This window comes from Silene latifolia, chromosome X (genome assembly GCF_048544455.1).
Source record: "Silene latifolia isolate original U9 population chromosome X, ASM4854445v1, whole genome shotgun sequence".
In the NCBI taxonomy this organism is placed as follows: domain Eukaryota; kingdom Viridiplantae; phylum Streptophyta; class Magnoliopsida; order Caryophyllales; family Caryophyllaceae; genus Silene; species Silene latifolia.
Window position 1 is genome coordinate 144970867 of NC_133537.1, and position 8753 is coordinate 144979619.

Sequence of the window (8753 nt, forward strand, 5' to 3'; positions counted from 1 at the left end):
ATTTTAATTGTAATTTTTGAGAAGACCAAAGATGGAGACCGGATGCTCACTCCCGCTGCATGAAAAAGATGGAACATCAAGACAAGCTTCTCGGGTCCAACGGTGGATTCCAAAGTTGTATTATGTTCTTTTTACTAGGATAGGTCACACTAGGAATTTTTATTTACGTATTGCATTTTTTTATTTATTTTATCGTAACGATAGATTGCATCATTTTCCGCCTAAAAACCAAACCACCTAATAATTGCATGAAAACTGACTCATATAGAGGTCACGCGTTAGTTTTCTTTGACATTCTTATGTCACACGATCAATTTTAAGCCATCACCTAAGTTAATTCATTCACGTAATGCTAGTTATTCGTTCACTTAAAATGAATTAAAACTAAGTTGATGGGATCTTCCTCGTATAACCAAAAATTGAGAACAGTCTTTATAGGTCAAACTCCAATGAATCCCTTCTTCGTCGGTAGGCATAATATGACCCCTTCTACGTCGGGTAAGTTAGAACTGATTGACTTATTTTATCTCAACACTATGGTCACTCGTACGATCCTGTGATTATGGTGGACTATAGATAGGATTTACGGAAATCTATCGACCAAGAGTTCTTACGGAAGAACTAGCTAAACAGTTGGCTTATCAATTTACAGAAATTGAGTCTTGGGATCACTTGTATTATTCTTGAGGGAGATCAATTATGCAAGTGCAATGAGTCTACACGATTAAAATGAATTTTAAATAGACTTAAATCACCTCGATGAGTTGCTTATTTTGTTTTGTTTTTCTTTCTTTTTCAGCGTAGATCACAATTTTTAACTGCTAATAACATAATGGCTGGCATCCTCGATGACCCAATGCCAAGTGCCACATTGGACCGTGAGTCCTGGCTTCGGATCTTCATGAATCAGATGAATCAGTCTACTAGACTGAAGAATGATGGATCAAACTTCGCGGAATGGGAGGCGGCATTACGGAATGCAGCCACTGCTGACGGGAAGCTCAAGTATTTGACTGAGCCCCTCCCGCCAGCCCCAGGCCCCACGGCTCGAGTTAACGAGGTCTCCACGTATAGCGACTTCGTCATGGAAGCGGGTGCAATTAAAAACGTACTCATTTTTGCAATGGAATCCAATTTGCAGAAACGCTTCATAGCCCAAGGTGCAAACAAGATTTTCACCACGCTCACTAAGGAATTCTCGAAAGCACCGAGAATCGTGACCTATGAGCATACCACTCGCTTCTTTGATGCGAGACTCCAGAAGGGCCAACCGGTTAGCCCACACATTCTCAGCATGATTGAGAATGTCGAGAGACTGGAGGCGCTTGATTGTAAAATCAGCGAGAACATTGTGATTGACCGCATGCTTCATTCACTCCACGATGGTTTTGCGCTCTTTAGAGCGAATTACTATATGAATGATTTGAAGAAAAGTCCTCATGAACTGCACTCCCTTCTCGTACAGACCGAGAAGGACATGAAGTTCAGTGGGAGCTTGAAACAGGATGTTCTCGTTGTGTCAAACAAGGGCAAGGGGAAGGGCAAAGCTCAGGCAAACCTAGCAGTAGGTAAACCGAAGTTCAAGAAGTCAGGGTCAGGTAAGAGTGGGCCTGGTGAGTCGAGCAACTCATCAGGCGCGACAAAGAGTAAGACCGATAACATGGAATGCCATCATTGCCACAAGACTGGGCATTGGAGGCGTACATGTCCTGTTTATCATGAGGACATAAAAGCAGGTCGCGTTAAACCTGTTGGTATGTCTTCTTCCTCTTCTACTTTTATTCATATGATTGAGATTAACCACGCAAGTTACGGAACTTGGGTACTAGATACTGGTTGTGGTTCTCATCTGTGTAATCATGTGCGGGGCTCAAACATCGAACCCCTCGTAAAGGGTGAGGTGGACTGCGTGTCGGGAATGGAGCATGAGTGGTGCCGTCTCGAGGGGAACATACGTGATCCAGACTTCCTAGGGGATTTGAGTTATTTTTATATAATCGCTATTATGTACCCAGTCTTTCGAAAAACATTATTTCAGTTTCTGCACTTGACAAACTTGGTTTTTCATTTGTAATAGAGAATAATTCTTGCATTTTCTCATTACACGATATGATTTATGGCAAGGCAGTCTCCATGAACGGAATTTATGTTTTAGATCAGACCATCGAAATATTACACGTAATGAATAAAAGGTTAAAGGTTGGTGACAAAGATCAAACGTATCTATGGCACTGCCGTATGGGACACATTAATGAGAAACGCGTAAAACAGCTCATAAAGAATGGAGCTATCTCGGCCTTTGATTTTCAATCATTTGGCACGTGTGAATCATGTCTCATCGGTAAGATGACTCGAATTTCCTTCAAAGGTGTTGGAATGCGCGCTGCTGACCTATTAGGACTCATACATACGGATGTGTGTGGGCCTATGTCAATCACCGCACGAGAAGGCTATAGGTATTTCATCACTTTCACGAACGATTTAAGTAGATATGGCTATGTCTACTTAATGAAGCACAAAAGTGAATCCTTTGAGAAATTCAAGGAATACCAGAATCGGGTACTGTAACCCACGGGAAGAAAGATTAAACATGCGCTCGCACCGTGGTGGCGAGTATCTTTCTCACGAATTTGATCAACACCTTAAGGACTGTGGGATTGCCCTACGTTAACTCCACCGGAACACCTCGGTTGAATGGTGTGTCCGAACGGAGAAATCGAACACTACTTGATATGGTTCGATCCATGATGAGTCACACCATATTGCCTGACTCATTATGGGGTTATGCTCTTCTGTCAGCTGCTCTAATACTTAACCGAAGTCCGTCTAAAGCTGTTGACAAGACTCCATATGAACTATGGAAGGGAACGGTCCCTAACTTGTCCTTTATACGGGTTTGGGGCTGCGAGGCTTATGTCAAGTGGAGACACGAGGATAAGCTCGGCCCTCGATTGGTCAAGACATACTTTATAGGTTATCCTAAAGGAACACTTGGTCATTACTTCTATTCGCCAACCGAACAACGTGTATTTGTTGCGGCTAGTGCGACATTCTTAGAGAAGGAATTTCTCGAGAATGCAAAGAGTGATAGAACCTTCGAGCTGTCGGAGGTTCCAGAACCAAATACCGAGCAACCATTGGATGAACCAATTCCTTCAATCCCGGCTGCGGTGAATGTTCCTGAGGAACCTAGGAGGTCGGGAAGAGTCTCTATTCCTCCGGACAGATACATTGGTATGGTCGAGGAACAGGACATAGATGACATTCTACTCTTAACGAGTAGTGAACCCGCAACCTATAAAGGTGCCATGACCAGTTCTGACTCAAAGCTATGGCTTGAGGCCATGCAATCGAGGATGGACTCCATGTATGAGAACAACGTATGGGATCTTGTTGACTTACCTGCTAAGGTTCGTCCCCTTCAATGCAAATGGCTTTACAAGATTAAGCATTCTGTGGAAGGTCAACAAGATATCTATAAAGCACGACTAGTTGCTAAAGGTTTCACCCAAGTGCCAGGTTTGCACTACGATGAAATTTTTCCACCCGTAGTCATGTTGCGTTCCATTCGGATTATCTTAGCGATCGCCGCTTTTCATGACTATGAAATTTGGCAGATGGATGTGAAAACCGCCTTCTTAAACGGTTATTTGGAGGAAGAGTTGTACATGGTACAACCCGAAGGTTTCATCGATCCAGAACATCCTAAGAAAGTATGCAAGCTTAAGCGTTCCATTTATGGACTTAAGCAAGCATCTCGGAGTTGGAATCATCGCTTCGACCAAGTGATTAAAGAAAATGGATTTACTCGATCGGTCGAGGAATCATGTCTTTATATCAAGTCGAGTGGGAGCAAGATTGTCTTCCTAATATTGTATGTCGATGACATACTCCTGATTGGGAATGACATACCTCTCGTAACTTCGGTGAAAGTATGGTTGAAGAACCATTTCCAGATGAAAGATCTGGGTGAGGCACAAAGAATTCTGGGCATCCGTATCTATCGAGATAGATCACGACGGATGTTATCTCTCAGTCAGGAGTCTTACATAGACAAAATCCTAGAGAGATTCAAAGATGACTAACTCCAAGAAGGGGTTTCTTCCTATGGCTCCAAGGGTGCATTTGAGCAAGTCTCAGGCACCAGAGACACCGGAAGAGAAAGAGCACATGACACGGATTCCTTATGCTTCGGCTATAGGATCAATCATGTATGCCATGATATGCACATGTCCGGACGTGGCATATGCATTGAGTATGACAAGTCGATTCCAACAGCATCCAGGTGAATCACATTGGATGGCTGTCAAGAACATTCTTAAGTACCTACGGAGGACTAAAGATTGGGCATTGACTTATGGAGGCGATCAAAAGCTATGCGCAACCGGTTACGCAGATGCTAGCTTCCAAACGGATCGAGATGACTCGAAATCTCAGTCTGGATTCGTTTTTACTCTTAATGGCGCTGCAGTCAGCTGGAAGAGTTCCAAACAAAGTGTTACAGCAGATTCTACGACTGAGTCCGAGTACTATACCGCGTCTGAAGCTGCAAAGGAAGCGATATGGATGCGTCAATTCTTACAAGGCCTATCTGTAGTGCCTAGTTCGAATGACCCGATCACCATCTATTGCGACAATAGAGGTGCCATCTTCCAAGCTAAGGAGCCTAAGTCTAGCAACAAGTCTAGACATGTACAACGGAAAGCTCATCTAATCCGAGATTACGTGGAGCAAAAGGAAGTAGTGATAGAAAAGATTGCTACAGATGATAACATAGCAGATCCTCTCACTAAACCATTACGACAAGATAAGCATGAAGGGCATGTTAATTCCATGGGAATTAAACGTGTTCCTAAGTTGTAGTACTCTTTTATGGATTAGATTCATTTCCTTATGTACTCTATACGACATCATCATTTTGATATTTATATATTTTGTTTTTCATGTGGTTTTGTACGACAATTTTGAACACCACAAAGTGAACTGAACAAACATTATATTTTTGGTCCTTAATTGCCCACGTGAGCTGATAACTCAAGGTAATTATTTTGTGACGTTGGTTGATGGTGGGTTCAACGAGCCATAAGTCAAAAGGTTAACTGACCAATCACAGAGGCGATTTATACGGATATCTCGTAGGACACAATTGTGACATCGACGTGGAGTCCTAAATGTTTTGTAACATTCGGTGCCCGGTCGTGGATAGGACCTCCATGGTGATCCTAAGAATCGATTCTTTTGACTATCGACTGTCTCTTGAGACTAAGGCAGATTTTGGGTGACTTTGGTTTCTTTCTCACGGTCATCCGTAACAGGGGCCAAGTAGATTTTTTCTGGGTCATTTCATGTTGTGCTTAGATCGGAAGGAGTCGAGTTGAAGGAAATATTCAGCCTTTATCAGGTACTCGATATTTCTCAGGGCCACTCGAGGAGTCAGAATCGAAATGCATGGCCATGCTCGAATACGAATTCGTTTTATCAGTTGAGTTACTCTCTAGTCGGGGAAACCACTCTAGATACAGATCGATTGTAAAATACGACCTTTGCGGATCCGGATCTGCAAATTGTTTTACATTGAGTGGGAGAAATTTTAAATGAATATGAGAATCGGTTATCGCACATACACTTGTACGGACAAGTGGGAGTTTGTTGGAGCCTGTGTCCTCCAGTTAGTGCGGATAACGTCATTGCACATACACTTGTACGGACAAGTGGGAGCTTGTGGGGCTGGTGTCCTTTACAGTTAGTGCAAGGACTTATAAATCTCTAAAAGGATCAAAGGGTATACTTTTGTATTATAATCAGTTGGTCCACGTTTATCAATAACGGTTGGCTTGCTAGATAAGTTTGACGTTATTGTCATACAGATGGCGGTGATCAACTGGTCCCTAAAAGTCACACCTATAGGATACGTTTGAGAGATGTGACGGTATGAAAATACTGATCATGTTGATGCAGAAAATTGACTAAGCAGTTAGTCCGAGTTATTTGACTAATAATTAGTCAAAATGCGATGTTGAGATATTTTATTTAATACGGATTAAATAAAATGGGCTAAGGCTTAATTAAACAAGTTAATTCAGTAAATTAAATATAAACGATTATATTTAATTGATGTATATTGAATTAATTATACAATATTGTCATTGTCGGACATGTATTAATATGTCAACTAATTCGTGTTATTAGTTGATGTTATAATATCCGATAACCGATGACGATTTATAATAAAACCCGTCATATACATTTAGCAATTTCGAGTCGGACCTCGAGTTAAAATTAAGAGGAAGTGGAAGCCCACTTCCCCATGTGGATCTCGGTTTGACCGAATGAAAGGAACAAAAAGGAGAGCTTCTCCTCTTTGTAACCTAATCATTCATTTGTGCAAAATAATTAGGGTTTTGAGAACATTACCTCTCAAAATTCAGATCTCACATCTAAGAAAAACTCACACATCAATTCTCTCAATATTGCAAGGCAATTAGAGAATACATTTCTAGCACAAGGGCATAGTCTCAGACGGTCTTGGGTGTATCGATTAGGAGGAAATCTATTTTGATTTCTGTTCTTAGGCCGCATCTCAAAGGACCCGAAGTTATTTCTTTACCTTTATCGTTTCTATTGCATTTTCGTTTTATGACAATAATTACATATAAAATTTGCGTTATAGTCCTATATTTTAAGGGTATTATACGGATATTACCTCACACATGACACTCACACTAGCACCTAGGTCGCAAAGGGCCTTATCAATGGTATATTTGCCTATAGTGCAAGGAATAGAATAGCTACCTGGGTCCTTAAGTTTCGGGGGAGACTTGTTTTGTAAGAGTGCACTACACTCTTCGGTGAAAGCAATGGTCTCAACCTCATTGAAGGATCGCTTGTTTGAGAGGATTTCCTTCATAAACTTTGCGTAAGAAGGGACTTGGGTAAGCAATTCCATAAACGGGATGGTGACTTGCAAATTTTTACAAACTTCTAAAAATTTAGCAAACTTACCTTCCTCCTTGTGCTTTGCTAGACGATGGGGAAATGGTATTTGAACAACTTCTTTTGGAGGAGCATCCTCTACATCTTCCACTATCTCTTTTTCATTAAGAACACTCACCTTCTTTGAAACGGCATCACTCTCCTTAGCATTAGGAGAGACTTCTTCAACAACCACCTCATCCCTTTATTTTGGCATAGGAGACCCAACATCTTTGGCATCAAGCTTGCTCTTCCTCTTTAGCATCAACAATCGATGAGGAAATGGCACACGATCTTTAACAATAGGCTCTTCACTAGCCTTCTTTTTATCATTTCCGCCAAGCTTAGCCTTTTTAACAACCACCTCATCATCCAAAGTCATGGATGGCCCATCATAGCTTGAACCACTTCTCAAGGAAATAGAATTAACAGTTTCATGTGGTTGCTCACCTTGGGGAGGTAGTTGACCATTCTTCCTTTGAGAGCTAGAAGCGTCTAGTTGAGCCACTTGTTGTTCCAACATCTTGACCGTGGCACTATGAGCTTGATCATTTTTTTGAATTTGAGCCAAAAATTCCCTTTGCATTTGGATTATCATGCCCTCAAGCTTACCACCTCCTTGATTGTTTTGTTAGCTATTTTGTGGTGGATTTTGTTGGTAATTGTTTTGTGGGGGCCTTTGTTGATTTTGATAACCCGGTGGAGGGATATACTTTTGTTGTTGAGGGACATAGGCATTTTGTTGTGGTGGGGGTTGAGGGTTAAGCACATTGTTGCTAGTGTAAGACAAGTTCGGATGGAATTTTGTATTCGGGTTATAAGTGTTGGAAAATGTACCCGGTGGATATGAACTTTGTCTAAAAGCTTGAAAAGCATTTACCTCTTCGATAGGAGCTCGGCAATGAGCGGCATAATGACCCGCACCTCTTCAACCATCACAAACAATGATTTGACTTGTTGTAGACACGGCATTGAGCTGTTGAAGGGAATATTTAGCATATCTTTCCACCAATTGTTGTTGGAGCAAAGCAATTTGAGCTAGCAAAACGGAGTTGTTAGAGGATTCTTCTTTACCTTTGGATGACACAACTCGGGAATTGACATATTGGGCATCATGGACCGCCATAGATTCGATCGTGGCATGAGCAAGGTCGGTGTCAATTTGATCAAACCGCCCATTGTTGGCGGAATCAAGAATCCTTCGGGACTCGGCACAACATCCATTGTAGAATGTTATTGCTAGAAACCAATCATCTAGCCCATGATGTGGGCATTGCCTTTGAAGCTCTTTTTACCTCTCCCAAGCCTCATATAAGCTCTCAAGAGCTTGTTGACGGAATCCGGTGATTTGGCTCCTCAAAGTTTGAGTTTTCTCCGGTGGAAAAAACTTTTGGTAAAAAGCAAGAGCCAATATCTCCCAATTGGTGATTCCCATGGCGGTGCGGTCAAGGCTATTGATCCATAGTTTGGCCTTGTCTTTCAAAGAGAAAGGGAAAAGTATTTCCCTTATTTGGGCTTGAGTGATGCCCGTTTGTCGGATCATGGAGCAATAGTCACAAAATTTTTGCACATGCAAATTGGGATCCTCCAAAGGACTTCCCCCAAATTGCTTCCTCTCCACAAGGCTAATGAAAGCCGGTTTGATCTCGAATTCCGGCGCGATGATTTGAGTGGTTGTGATTCCGGCCGGAAGCATGGCCGCGGTGGGCTTTGAGTGATCGGAAAGTTTCACCATCTTTTTGGTAGTAGATGGTGGTGGTGGTGGTGGTGGAGTTGATGAA

The 8753-nt window shown here is 41.9% G+C and overlaps 1 non-coding gene across 1 annotated transcript; it reads left to right on the top strand.

Annotated features, from left to right (window-relative positions):
* The first annotated feature begins 8228 nt into the window (after positions 1-8228).
* On the top strand, positions 8229-8335 carry LOC141624800 (small nucleolar RNA R71). Its single transcript, XR_012534605.1, has one exon. It is a non-coding gene; the product is annotated as a small nucleolar RNA R71 (small nucleolar RNA).
* The last annotated feature ends 418 nt before the right edge of the window (positions 8336-8753 follow it).